Source organism: Odocoileus virginianus, chromosome 28, assembly GCF_023699985.2.
Source record: "Odocoileus virginianus isolate 20LAN1187 ecotype Illinois chromosome 28, Ovbor_1.2, whole genome shotgun sequence".
Taxonomy (NCBI): domain Eukaryota; kingdom Metazoa; phylum Chordata; class Mammalia; order Artiodactyla; family Cervidae; genus Odocoileus; species Odocoileus virginianus.
In genome coordinates this window covers 16967023-16981882 of record NC_069701.1, presented here as the reverse complement: position 1 = coordinate 16981882, position 14860 = coordinate 16967023, and the positions used below count along the sequence as shown (strand labels likewise).

The following is a 14860-nucleotide window of genomic DNA, read 5'->3' as shown; positions in this document are numbered from 1 at the left end:
AGTGCAATTGTGCGGTAGTTTAAGCATTCTTTGGCATTGACTTTCTTTGGGACTTGGAATGAAAACTGACCTTTTCCAGTCCTGTGGCCACTGCTGAGTTTTCCAAATTTGCTGGCATGTTGAGTGCAACACTTTCACAGCATCATCTTTCAGGATTTGAAATAGCTCAACTGGAATTCCATCACCTCCCTAGTTTTGTTCATAGTGATGCTTTCTAAGGCTCACCTGACTTCCCATTACAGGATGTCTGGCTCTAGGTGAGTGATCACACCATCGTGATTATCTGGGTCATGAAGATCTTTTTTTTTAGTCTTTCTGGGTATTCTTGCCACCTCTTCTTAATATCTTCTGCTTCTTTTAGGTCATTTCTGTCCTTTATCAAACTCATCTTTGCATGAAATGTTCCCTTGGTATCTCTAATTTTCTTGAAGAGATCTCTAGTCGTTCCCATTCTGTTGTTTTCCTCTATTTCTTTGCATTGATCACTGAGGAAGGCTTTCTTATTTCTCCTTGCTATTCTTTGGAACTCTGCATTCAAATGGGAATATCTTTCCTTTTCTCCTTTGCTTTTCACTTCTCTTCTTTTCACAGCTATTTGTAAGACCTCCTCAGACAACCATTTTGCCTTTTTGCATTTCTTTTCCATGGGGATGGTCTTGATCCCTGTCTCCTGTACAATGTCACGAACCTCCATCCACAGTTCATCAGGCTCTCTATCAGATCTAGTCCCTTAAATCTATTTCTCACTTCCACTGTATAGTCATAAAGTTTTTTATTTAGGTCATACCTAAATGGTCTAGTCGTTTTCCCTACTTTCTTCAATTTACATCTGAATTTGGCAATAAGGAGTTCATGATCTGAGCCACAGTCAGCTCCTGGTCTTGTTTTTGCTGACTATATAGAGCTTCTCCATCTTTGGCTGCAAAGAATATAATCAATCTGATTTCGGTGTTGGCCATCTGGTGATGTCCATGTGTAGTCTTCTCTTGTGCTGTTGGAAGAGGGTGTTTGCTATGACCAGTGTGTTCTCTTGGCAAAACTCTATTAGCCTTTGCCCTGCTTCACTCTGTACTCCAAGGCCAAATTTGCCTGTTACTCCAATTGTTTCTTATCTTCCTGCTTTTGGAAGGACCCTATAATTCTAGGACCCTATAATGAAAAGGATGTCTTTTTTGGGTGTTAGTTCTAAAAGGTCTTGTAGGTCTTCATAGAACCATTCAACTTCAGCTTCTTCAGTGTTACTGGTTGGGGCACAGACTTGGATTACCGTGATATTGAATGGTTTGCCTTGGAAACAAAGAGAGATCATTCTGTCGTTTTTGAGGTTGCATCCAAATACTGCATTTCAGACTCTTGTCGACCATGATGGCTACTCCATTTCTTCTAAGGGATTCCTGCCCACAGTAGTAGATATAATGGTCATCTGAGTTAAATTCACCCATTCCAGTCCATTTTAGTTCGCTGATTCCTAGAATGTTGACACTCACTCTTGCCATCTCCTGTTTGACCACTTCCAATTTGCCTTGATTCATGGACCTAACATTCCAGGTTCCTATGCAATATTGCTCTTTACAGCATCGGACCTTGCTTCTATCACCAGTCACATCCACACCTGGGTATTGTTTTTGCTTTGGCTCCATCCCTTCATTCTTTCTGAAGCTATTTCTCCACTGATCTCTAGTAGCATATTGGGGACCTACCGACCTGGGGAGTCCCTCTTTCAGTATCCTATCATTTTGCCTTTTCATACTGTTCATGGGGTTCTCAAGGCAAGAATACTGAAGTGGTTTGCCATTCCCTTCTCTAGTGGACCACATTCTGTCAGAGCTCTCCACCATGACCCGTCCGTCTTGGGTGGCCCCACACAGCATGGCTTAGTTTCATTGAGTTAGACAAGGCTGTGGTCCTGTGATAAGATTGGCTAGTTTTCTGTGATTATGGTTTTAGTGTGCCTGCCCTTTGATGCCCTCTCCCAACACCTACCGTCTTACTTGGGTTTCTCTTACCTTGGAGGTGGGCTATCTCTTCACGGCTGCTCCAGCAAAGCACAGCTGCTGCTCCTTACCTTGGACAAAGGATTAATTTTAGAATTTAAATCTGGACAGAGAAAGAGGGGTGGGGGAATGAAGAGGTCTTTTAAACTCAATGGAGGAAACAACTTATTCCAACTTTTTTGTTTCTATTGTTTTACAAACTGCTTTATACTGTAATACCTAATTAATGACTAAGTTTTTAAATGAAGGTGTGAGATCTCTAGGTATGTATGTGTGTACTTTATAAGTGTGACATATCTTTACCTCTGAATGCTTTTAACAAAATGAATTTATAATTGAGCTCTACTTAACTGGCTTATAGGAAATCAATTGCTTATATAAATTCTCAGAAACAAGGGGGAATAAAACCTAACCTGAAGTTCATTCAGGTTCATGACAGCTGGTAAATATTGAGTATTAAATTCATATCTATTATTAATATTAGTTTAAGATTGATTCAATTAATGTAGGCATATCTTTACTGTCATCAACATTAAGTCCAATACTTTTATTGTATCTACTTTAACTAAAAGTTAAAATTAAATTCTTTCTGTTGCAAACTGTTTCTGCAAGAAAAATTTGATATGATGAAACTTTTAAGAAAATTAAATGTAAATGTCTCACAGACCTCAAACTAATGGTTACCAAAGGGGAACATGGAGGGGGGGGGGGGGCGCGGGACTGATAAATTAGGAAATTAGAGTTAACATATACACACTACTATATATAAAATAGATAACAAGGACCTACTGTATAGCACAAAGAACTCTATTCAATATTCTTCAACAACTTATATGGGAAAAGAATCTGAAAAAGAATGATGTGTGTGTGTGTGCGTTTGTGTGTATGCATGTGTGTGTGTGTGCGTGTGTATATATATATATATGATTGACAATGCTGTACATCTGAAATTAACACATCATAGTAAATCAACTATTCTCTGATAAATTGTTTTAACTAAATGTAAATGACATAAGAACCTTCTTGGTGAAATCTTTGGGAATAATGAGTTTGCTGCTCTGCTGCTCAAGTGCTCATCATATCCAACTCCTGGTGACCCCATGGACTGTAGCCAGTCAGGTTCCTCTGTCCATGGAATGTTCCAGGCAAGAACACAGGAGTGGGTCGCCATTTTCCATTTCACGGATCTTCCCAGTCCAGGGATCAAACCTGCATCTCTTATGTCTCCTGCATTGGCAAGATGGTTCTTTACTACTGCACCATTTGGGCAGCCCAATTATATTTTAGGCCTATCTATTTAAAAATACTCTCTCAAGATATTCAGTAATTTTAGAGAGTTTTGCTAAATTATGTTCAATGATAGGAAGGCATTAAGTATCCAGATCACTTCTCAATAAGATAAAATATGGCAACTTTAATTGCTAAACAAGCCTAAGTTTACCTACTTTTATCGTCTTATGAGAGAAATATTAAAGATACTTTGGGTTCATAGGATGTATGTCTTGTACCACATTGAGGAAAGAAACTATGCTAGGAGAAAATGTATGCTGCTAGAGGTGTAGAATATGTTCATAAGTTAGCCAATCAGGAAATTCTGCTATGTTCACAACTGCTTGATTCTTCGTTTTCACTAAAGACTAATATTTTTAAGAGATAAAAAGTGTAAAATATATTTAATTAAACGGGCATGTTAAAAGACAGAAATGTTAAGGATCTAACAGAAGACGAAGGTATTAGGAAGGGGTGGCAAGAACACAGAAGAGCTATAAAAAAAAAAAAAAAAAAAAAGGTCTTAATGACCTGGATAGCCACAATGTTGTGGTCACTCACCTAGAGCCAGACATTCTGGAGTGTGAAGTCAAGTGGGCTTTAGGAAGCATTACAAGAAAAAAAGCTAGTGAAGGTTGATGAAATTTCAGCTGAGCTATTTAAACTGCTAAAATATGATGCTATTAAAGTGCTGAACTCAATATACCAGTGTATTTGGAAAACTCAGCAGTGGCCACAGGACTGGGAAAGGTGAGATTTCATTCCAATCCCAAAGAAGGGCAGTGCCAAAGAAAGTTCAAACTACCATACATACAATTGTGGTCATTTCACATACTAGCAAAGAAATGCTCAAAATCATTTAAGGTAGGCTTCAGCAATACATGAACTAAGAATTTTCAGATGTACAAGCTGGGTTTAGAAAAGGCAGAGAAATCAAACTGCCAACATTTCAATGGAACACAGAGAAAGCAAGAAAATTCCAGAAAAACACCGATTTCTCATTTATTAACTATGCTAAAGGCTTTGTGTGGACCACAGCAAACCATGGAAAATTCTTAAAAAAAAAAAAAAATGGGAATACTGGACCACCTTATCTGTCTCCTGAGGAACCTGTATGCAGATCAAGAAGCTACAGTTAGAACTAGACATGGAACAACTGATGGGTTCAAAATTGGGAAAGGAGTACAACAAGACTGTATATTGTCACCCTTCTTATTTAACTATTTGCAGAGTACATCTTATGCTTTTTCAAAAATGCTTCATCCTCAAGAAGACTCAAAGAAAGGACTAATACAGGTTTTAGATAACTTTCAGATCACACCACTGAACAGAAGAAGAAATTTTAAAATTCTAATGGAAACCCTGATGGTTTCATAAAAATGTTAACAAAATATTAAGTTCAATGATTAGATATATAGGGTGGAGTGATCTGATGAACATATGCTTATAACTTTTATCATTTTTATCTGAAATATTACTGGCTTTTAATCTATGTTTTCCAGATATAAGGGAAGCTTTCCCCTTAAGCTAATAATCAACTGAGGCAATCTGGTAAATTATACCTTTTTAAGTAAAGTTGAAGCCTTTATCTTTTCTATCCAATCCCTCCAGAATTGGGAAACTCTTTTACTATGTTTATTTTTATGGAAATAGTTATTTGAATGAGTTAAGTAAGAATTTGTTCTCCTTACAACAGGACACAGTTGAAAATATTGCTGATATTATCGTGGTTTTGACTGAAATGTCTTATTTGAAGAATACATAATCAAATATGATCCAACAGCTATAAGGAACTAAAGTGGACTCTATGGAACCATAAAGCCCCTTGAAAAAACAAACCTAGCTGAGTAACAGAAATTTAACGGTATATTTTCTGACTGCAGTGCAGTCAAGTTAGAAATCAATCATAATATGATAATCAGAAAACTCCACATTTCAGGAAATAAACACTGTATTTATTTAAAAATTATGGGTCAAAGGAAAATAAACACAATTAAAATCAGAAAAAAGTTTTAACTGGTGATGAAATTTCGCTAACTGGTGTTGCAAATGTTGGCCTGTCAAAAAAAGGTGTTGTGAACAAAAGTTTTGTGACTGGGAGGAACATAAACTGCATGAATACTAAATAAAAGTCAGCATTTTAACCAGAATCATTACCATAACCATGTCCCATGTATCTACAGATACTTTACATTTACTTCCAACAGTCAAGAGTAGCCAAATTCACATAAAAATTAAGTAGTATTTAGGAAAAGACTAAGACTCTGCTCCCCTGGGAAAAGGAAATGGTAACTCACTCCAGTATTCTTGCCTGGAAAATCCCACGGACAGAAGAGCCTGGCAGGCTACAGTTACAGGGTCGCAAGGAGTCCGACATGACTGACCAACTGAGCACAGGGAGAGGCTAATCAACATGATTTCCCTCCAACAACTTTTCTCTGGTTTCCAAACCCATACAACCAAAACTGTACTGAAACGTCCACCTGGACTTCTTACAGGCATCTCAACCTTATTATGTCCTAAACTGAACCCCCGACCTTTCCCCCACAAACCTACTGCTCTTATGTTCAGTCCCAACTTAGTACAGGGCACCACTGTTCACAGAGTTGCTTGAGGTAAAATCCAGGGCATGCCGCTCAGGACTGAGAAACAGAAATATGTCCTGCCATAAAAATAAAACTAGAAAACAAGACAGAATATATAGAGCACCCTTCCCATCTGCGGGGACTTCCAGAGAAGCCGAGGCATGAAACCTGCCCAGGGGCTGTAGGGCTTCGTGGGGCTTCTGGGACCCACTTAGGTGGAAGCCCTCGATTCTCAAGCGACCTCCCGGCAGCAGGGGTATAACGGCAGCTCCGGCTTCACCCGTGGTGAGCTGATAGGATACAGTGCCTCACTCAAGTATGCCGGCCAACTTAAAAGTGTTAACGTACCTTCCTCTTTCTGGAGATACTTAAGGAAAGCACGGAGCTGGACTCAACACTTATGTGGCTTCAAGGTCCCAAACCTAAATCTAGAATTCAGGGTAGAGAAGACCAACGTCTTTCAAGATGGCGGCCAGGCAGAACAAGGCCTAAGGTGGCAGTTGTGGGTAGGCGTGGCCAGGGGCGTGGCCTTAATGCCCAGTCAAGCACTAAGACTGAATCTAAAGTCAACCCCCAACCTTACAGTGCACCACACTTTAAATGTCTTTTAAGGTATACCATGTTTCCTTCTCTTCTTTTAAAAATAAACTTAATTTTCACCAGTCATTTAGTCTGAACTATTAACTATTTTTATAACCCACATAGTCACTGATTGTCTCTTCTTTTAAAATAATTTTTCTTGCTTTTTTTTCTTCTTCTTCACTGCAGGCTCTGTCACCTTGGACTTTTTGTGACCTCATGGACTATACCCCGCCAGGCTCCTCTGGGTCCATGGAATTTTCCAGGCAAGAATACTGGAGCAGGTTCCCATTTCCTCCTCCAAGGGATCGTGTTGACCGAGGAACGAATCTGTGTTATTTGCATCTCCTGCCCTGGCAGACGGATTCTTTACCACTGTGCCACCTGGGAAGCTTTTCTTCACTAACCTGCTTCAAAAATGGACTTGTTTTAGCTTTCTTTAATATCTGATTCTTCTGGCTATTTCTCTAGCTCTGACCTCATTTTGAGCTCTAGATTCTTACATCCATCAATCTACTGGTCATCTTTGTCTGAATGTCCTTCTGTAGACACCTCAAACTCAGTAAACCTTAACCTGAATGATCTTTACCTTCAAATCTACTCCATCTTCTGTGCCTCCAAATTTATGAATGACAAGATCTGAAATGAACACCTCATTCTTAATAGCTTACTTTCCTTTGCAACACCCCTCCCACTTATACCAAACAAATTCTGATTATTATACCTCCTATTCACTTCTATTTATTTCTCCTACTCATTCCCTTGTTGATTTCAATGACCACTAGGCCCCTAATCAACTCCTTGCATAGTACTACTATGGTTAAGTTGTTAAGGTAGTTACTTAGTAGACTCCCAAAGAATCTCACTACTTCCCCAAATTCAAGTAATGATCTTTTTAAAATGCAAAGTTGAATATGTTTAAAATTCATTCCAAAGGTTAAAGTTTAAGCTCCTTCAATTAGATCTTTTCTTTCTCTCCAGCTACATCTTCCCCCAACTCCCCTTCATCCTCATTCATATTGAAACTCCAGCAAAACCAAATCTCTTGTACTACTCTCCTATACCAATATGTACCTTTCTTCATGTTTTCCCTACTGCAAGGCTGACCCATTTCCCATCTCCAACTTTCACCCAGTTAACACTTCTTGTTGGTGTAAGACTCAGTTCAGGAAGTCTTTATTGATCATCACCACATATTCCTCACCAACAGATTCAGCTGAATACTTCCTCCTCTTATCTTATATGTCCCTTGAAATGGTTGCACCCACTGAGGTTAGGTAGCAATTAAAGGATTAAGAAATCTTTTGATATGATGATTTTCTGAAACTTCATTCTGATTTCTTCTTTAGACATCTTTTCCTCTTCTCTTATCAACAGAAAATGAAATAAACTCTGGAGGTTGGTCCCATGTTAGGGAAAATATAGGCCTGAAATTAAAAGATGCTTGCTCTTTGGAAGAAAAGCTATGACAAACCTAGACAGCATATAAAAAGTAAAGACATTACTTTGCCAGCAAAAGTCTGTATAGTCAAAGCTATGCTTTTTCCAGTAGTCATGTATGGATGTGAGAGCTGGACCATAAAGAAGGCTAAGAACTGATGCTTTTGAACTGTGGTGTTGGAGAAGACTCTTGAGAGTCCCTTGGACTGCAAGGAGATCCAACCAGTCAATCCTAAAGGAAATCAGTCCTGAATATTCATTGGAAGGACTAATGCTGAAGCTAAAAGCTTCAATACTTTGGCCACCTGATGTGAAGAGCCAAATCATTAGGAACTACCCTGATTCTGGGAAAGATTGAAGGCACAAGGAGAAGGGGATGACAGAGGACAAGATGGTTGGATGGCATCACCAACTCAATGGACTTGAGTTTGAGCAAGCTCCAGGAGATAGTGAAGGACAGGGGAGCCTGGTGTGCTGCAGTCCATGGGGTTGCAAACAGTCAGACAAGACTAAGCAACTAAACAACAACAACAAGGTCTGATCCTATCACTCCTGGTTTTAAAGCAGAAGCAAGACAAAATTAAAGCATGCTAAGCAGAATATAAAAAGGATACCAAAGAGTTTATCAAATAAGTCTAACCATCACATCTTTATTTCAGAGAACATAAGTACTCAATTTCTGTGGGAGTCTTCAAACTTGACTATAAAAAAGTCAATAAAGAAAGGTGACTTGGTGACATGATGTAACAAAAGAGACCACAGGCTCCCACTGCTATTTGGGAAATATTTTCTCTCAGCTTTACTGTCACAAAAGAACTGACTCAATTTTATAGAATCATTATTCACCCAATTAAACTTTTATTTTGTAATGAATATTGTTCAAAGTCTAGTGGACCATGTATGATCCTACACAAAATATATGATGAACTCATAAAAGTTTATGCTGGAAGAACTCGATTATCTTTTCAAGACACTCTCAAACCTGCAAACAAAGATTGTCAGTCATTCTTTTAAAACTCCACCCTCCTGTAGAATAGGGGCTCTGAGTCAAACAGTTTCCATAATGAGCAAGCCAACCTGATAAAGTTTTTTCTAGTGATCATTGTCACACTATCATCTTGGGGGGAATTCTACTAAAAACAAAGTAAGAGAGTTTGCATTTGCTATTTTCCATAAAGCCTGTTTCATATACTTTACAAATATACATACACACACGCACACATTGTCATGTGCTATTTAAACATCAAGGATAGCACACTGTCACATAGGCCTTTCTGTACAGGAGTGGTTTATCAGAAAAATGTAAGCACCTAGTAATATTACAAAAACACAGTCAATTCCTAACTTGCCCTGCAGCCTACAGGCTAGGCAATATCAATCCCATTTTTTTGTAACTTTCTAATTATTGTAAGAGCAATTCTATCATTCACTGCTTGGACTAATAGATGACTTACGAGTTGTTTTAAATATCAGTTACTTAAATCTGCAAAATAATAAAATTGACACAAAAAAAAGGATAAACCTGAGACCTATAGATACCTCACCTCACCAGCTGAGTGCCAGCCTCTGATTTATCTTTCTAGGCAGTATGCTGGGCAGTATGCCAGACCAGTCAACTGTACAGCAATGTATCAAGCCCAAAGGCTGTATGTTATCTTCACTAAATACATATGGTATTCCTAGTTTAAACACTATTATTTTTACTAAAAGTAATGAATCTTCTCATGTTTCAATAAAAGCTCACTGAAATTAGTACTTTTTGCTTTTAATATACCTAGAAGAAGAACTGAACAGCAAGCCTGAAAGAGCTACTGAATGGTAATATTAGAATTTAACCCCTTAACAACATGACAAGAAAAGCAAGAGAATCCCATGCTTTTATACAGAGTATCCTCAAGTAGCCTGAAGTGGATATAGGCTGTTAACAATGTTGATTGATCTTTGATTCTGTGAACAGAAAAGCAGTTATTGGCCAAGATGCTTAAGCATAACTGAGACTGCTAGTTGTTATTCTTGTATAAAATCTCCACTTGAGTGCCTGTTAAAATCAAGACATAAAGTCTGACAAACCAGGTAATTCCAAGCATTATAAAATAGGTCTATATTTGCTATGTGTTAGCAATTGTGTTAAATGCTTTGCACATCCTATTTTATTTCCTCAGAGTCTTAGATTTAGATACTATCCTTTTTCTCATTTCACAGATCTAGAAACTGAAGCTCAGAAAGGTTAAGTAGCTTCTCCACAGTCACACATACCTCTGACAGAGCCAAAAACTAACCCAGCCCATCTGATTCCAATTACACTATGCTACACTGTTTCCTTAGACCTGGGCTCTCCAATTAGTGGCTATTTAAGTTTTAATTAATAAAATTAAATAAAATGTAAAAGAAATCCTCATTCATTAACCACATTTCAAGTATTTAATGTACTGAACAACACAGGTAGAGAATCCATTACTTCAGAAAGCTTATCAGATAGTTACAATTTGGAGTCACAGGTAACTGGGGTGCGCTTCCTCTTTTCTGATCATGAGGATTACAAAGCATACCTTGTTACTTTAACTTCTAGGAGGTCCAATTCTAAAGTTTAAGCTCAAGTATAGCAATATTTTAGCCCCTGTAATCAACCTATGTCTGCTTATCTTGCCCTTATTTCAAAGTTTCCAAAGGAACTTTTTTGTTCCTTTCCAAACATCCTTGCTGCAGGTTTTCTTAAACCATTTGAGTGGAAGGGGCAGGATATAAATATAAATAAATTAAAATAAGGACATAAACAAATAAATAAAAAATAATGATCTGAGCTCTACATGACCTTCCTGGTATAATATGCAGAACAGGACTCATGATGAACCACCTATATGCTATCTACAACAAACTCACTTCAAATGTAACAGAACGGGTTGGAGTAAAGTAAATGAATGGAAAAGTGATATCATGGCAACATGACTCAAATGAAAGCAGAGGAGGCTGCATTCATGCCAAAGAAATTATATTTCAGAGCAAAGATAATTACTAAAAACACAGAAGGGCATTATATAATGATGAAAGGATCAATCCACAAATAAGACACAGCAACCCTAAATTTGTGTGCAGCAGGCAACAGAATTGCAAAGTATATGAATGGAAAACTGATAGAAGTGAAATGCAAAATAGACCCACAACAGTTCAAGTCTTCATTATCGAAGTCTCAAAAATTTATAGGACAATTACATTGAAAATCAACAAACACTTAAGAGGAATTCAATAAGAACATCAACCGATAGGATCCAACTGATATTTATAGAATAATCCACCCAACATCATCAGTATGTACACGCATTTCAAGCGCTTATGGAACATACACCAAAACACACCATATTCTAGGCCTTAAAACAGACCCTGTTTTAAAGGAATTTAAATCATACACAATGTGTTCTGTGATACAGTGGAATCAAACTAGAAATCATAATAGTTAGATAACATGAAAATCCACAAATATTTGGAAATTTAACCATACACTGTTAAATAACCTGTGGGTCAAGGACCAAGTCTTAAGGTAAATTTTAAAGATACAATGAACTGGAAGATGGTGGAATAGGCAGATGTGGGGGTCATTGCTCCTCGTAAGTATATCAAGAATATATGTACAAATGGAACAATTCTCTCAGAGCACCTACTGAACATTAGTGAAAGACTCTGAACACATAAAAGGACAAAAAAAAAATCCTCTAGTTACTGGGTAGGATGAAAGGGAAAAAAAAAAAAAGAGGAATCAAAAAAGGGACCAGCAACTCTGGCAGGAAGTTGAAGGTGAGGGGAGGTCCCTGCACTTAGAAAAATCTCACGATGGGGATATCAGCTGGGATAGAAAGGGAGATCAAAGGGCTTGAGACAGCCTGAGAAAGACAGGACAAAGTAAGAACTGCTTGCATGGTCTGTGTGGCTATTGAGCTCTATGCACCCCAGCCTGAGTCATGAGGCTCCTGTTATGGAGAGGGGCTGGGTGCTGGAAAGTGGGTTCTGGAGCATGGACCAGGGAGGGAACTGCTGTGAAAAGACAGCCTAAGGAGGGACAGGAGTAAGGAGCAACACAATCTATAAAATTTGCAGAAAAAGTCCAGGATCCCACAGAAGCAAGGTATCATTATTGAGTGGTATGCAAGAGGCAGGGCCACCAGTACAACCCCTTTCCCCACCCACCAGTCTCTTTGGTCCGTGTGGGCACGGAGAGGGACTCGCACAAGAGCAAGCATGCCCCAGACTATTGCACCTGCCTGTCAGCTCCTAATGGCTGAGGCGATCCGCGCACACCCTAACCGTGGCGGCTGCGGCCCCCCAGGACTGAAGAAGTAAACGTGCCCCAGTGAGGCCTTGCTTTGCTCCCTGTTGCCCGTGTGGGGAACACGTGCCTGAGGGTGACGCACATGAAGAGGTAGAGGCCAAAATAAAAGCTATGCCCCAGGGGCAGTGTCACTAAGGAAGAAAAATGAAAATATTTTGCCCAGCTCCTCAAGTCACACATTAAATCCTCCCAACAGGCTGGGTAAATCCTACATCTGTGGAATACCTGAATAGACAATGAGCAGTCCCAAAATGGTTGTCAGTCTAGCCTTAACAACAGTGGACATTGGAGGCAACTACGCACAGTACTTGGGCCAGATAAGAGTCTGAACCGGCACCGCAGGTCCAGAGACCTATCTACAGGTATTGGAGGGCCTCCTGTTGGAGGCTGAGATTGTCTGCGGTTCACTGTCGGAGCAACAACACTGACAGAGGAGGCCCCAAGGAAGTATTCTTCTTATTATTATCCTTTCCTTGTTTATTTTGTTTTGCTCAGTGGATGGTGGTGTTGTTTATATTATTTTTTTTTTAGTGTACATTTTTATTTTGCTCTTTTTACTTTTTGTGGTTTTCTGGGGGTTTTATCTTGTATTTATGCTTTACTTTTTATTTTTTCCTTTTTTATTATTTCTATGTACTTATTTTTCTTTGTTTTTTTCCTGTACATGAGCTTTCTGTTTTTGTTTTAGCTTTCATTTTTTTATTATTTTAGCCTTATTAACTGTTCTCATGTTTGAATTCTTTCGTCTGTTCTTTTTCTCTTTTCCTCTTTTCTGTCTGCTTCTTCGTTTTTGTTAGTTTCATTGTTTTTATCATAATTCTTGGATGTTGTGTGTGTCTGTTTTCTTAATTCTTTGAGAGAGAGTGTGTATGTGTGTGTTGTCTCCAGGTTGCTGCTGTGTGTTTGGTTTTGATTTTGCTGTTTTTCATGGGGTTTGTTTTCTGTTAATTTTCTTTCCCTTTTTCTTTTCTCTTTTGTCTGGCCATGGAGCGTGGCTTGTGGGCTCTTGGTTCACTGGCCAGGCATCAGGCTTGGGCCTCAAGGGTCAGAATATGACTTTCAGGATGCTAGACCACCAAAGAATTCCAGGGCCCAGGTAATATTAAATAGTGCTCTGCCAGAAGTATCAGCCTTGACACCAAGACTCAGCTTCACCCAAATGCCTACAGACTCCAGTGCCAAACACTTCACACCAAACAAACAGCAAGACAGGAACACAGCCCCACCCATTAGTAGACAGGTTGCCTAAAGATGTACTAAGCTCACAGACACTCCGAAACACACACTTGACACAGGCGGAGGCAAGGAGCAAAATAATTGCTGAGGACCAGAATAAAAAAAATGAATGAGAAGAAGCGAGGACAGTCTCAGACACCTCTGGGACAACATTAAACACACCAACATTCAAATTATAGTGATCCCAGAAGAAGAAGAGAAGAAGAAAGAGCCTGAGAAAATATCTGAAGAGATTATAGTCAAAAACTTCCCTAAGCTGAGAAAGAAAATAGTGAATCAAGTCCAGGAAGCACAGGGTCTCATACAGGAAAAATTCAAGGAAACATATGCTAAGAACACATTAACCAAACTAATAAAAATTAAATACAAACAACAAATATTAAAAACAGCAAGGGAAAAGCAACCAATAACACTCAAGGGAATCCCCATAAGGTTATCAGCTAATTTTTCACCAGAAAAACTGCAGGCCACAAGGGAGTGGCAGGACATATTTAAAGTGATGAAAGGGAAAGCCTACAAAAATATCACTCTACCCAGCAGGGACCTCATTCAGATTAGACAGAGAAATAAAAAACTTTACAGATAAGCAAATCTAACACAATTCAGCAATACCAAACTAGCTTTACAACAAATGCTAAAGGAGTATCTCTAGGTGAGAAATACAAGAGAAGGAAAAGACCTACAAAAACAAACCCAAAACAATTAAGAAAATGGTAAGAGAAACATACATAGCAATAATCTCCTTAAATGTAAATAAATTAAGTGCTCCAACCAAAAAGACACAGACTAGCTGAATAAATACAAAAATAAGACCCATATATACAATATCTACAAGAGGCCCACCTCAGAACTAGGAACACTTAGACTGAAAGTGAGGGGATTAAAATATATTCCAATATTCCATGTAAATGGAAATCAGAAGAAAAGTGGAGTAGTAATGCTTACATCAAATAAAATAGACTTTAAAATAAAACCTATCATAAGAGACGTGAAAGCACACTACATAGTGATCAAAGGGTCAATCCAAGAAGGAGACAGAACAATTGCAAATATTTATGCACTCAACATAGGATTACCTCAATACTAAGATAGCAAAGGCTAATAGTAATAAAAGAGGAAATTGACAGTAACACAGAAATAGTAGAGGACTTTTAATATTCCACTTATACCAATGGAAAGAACCTCCAGAGAGAAAAATTAATAAGGAAACAAAAGCCTTATATGACACATTAGACCCAGAGACTTAAGTAGCACTTATAGGACATTTCCTCTGAAAGCAGAAGAATACACTTTCTTTTCAAATGCACACAGAATATTCTCTAAGACAGATCACACCAGGTCACAAATGCAGCCTCAGTAAATTTATGAAAATTGAAATCATATCAATCATCTTTTCTGACTACAACACTGTGAGATTAAAAACCAACAACAGAAAG

General features: G+C 38.4%; 1 protein-coding gene across 7 annotated transcripts in view; it reads right to left on the bottom strand.

Moving 5' to 3' along the window:
* LOC110123029 (glycerophosphodiester phosphodiesterase domain-containing protein 4-like) overlaps window positions 1–14860 on the bottom strand; it is a 162815-nt gene that overhangs the window by 103729 nt on the left and 44226 nt on the right. For 4 of the 7 annotated variants that reach the window (XM_070457264.1, XM_070457266.1, XM_070457265.1 and 1 more), the window contains one exon: window positions 2007–2097. The gene's annotated coding sequence lies outside the window, so the exon portion shown is untranslated. Of the gene's footprint in view, window positions 1–2006; window positions 2098–6196; window positions 6356–14860 lie in introns of those variants that run through there. The other 3 variants (XM_070457269.1, XM_070457263.1, XM_070457268.1) reach the window with 3 other exon arrangements.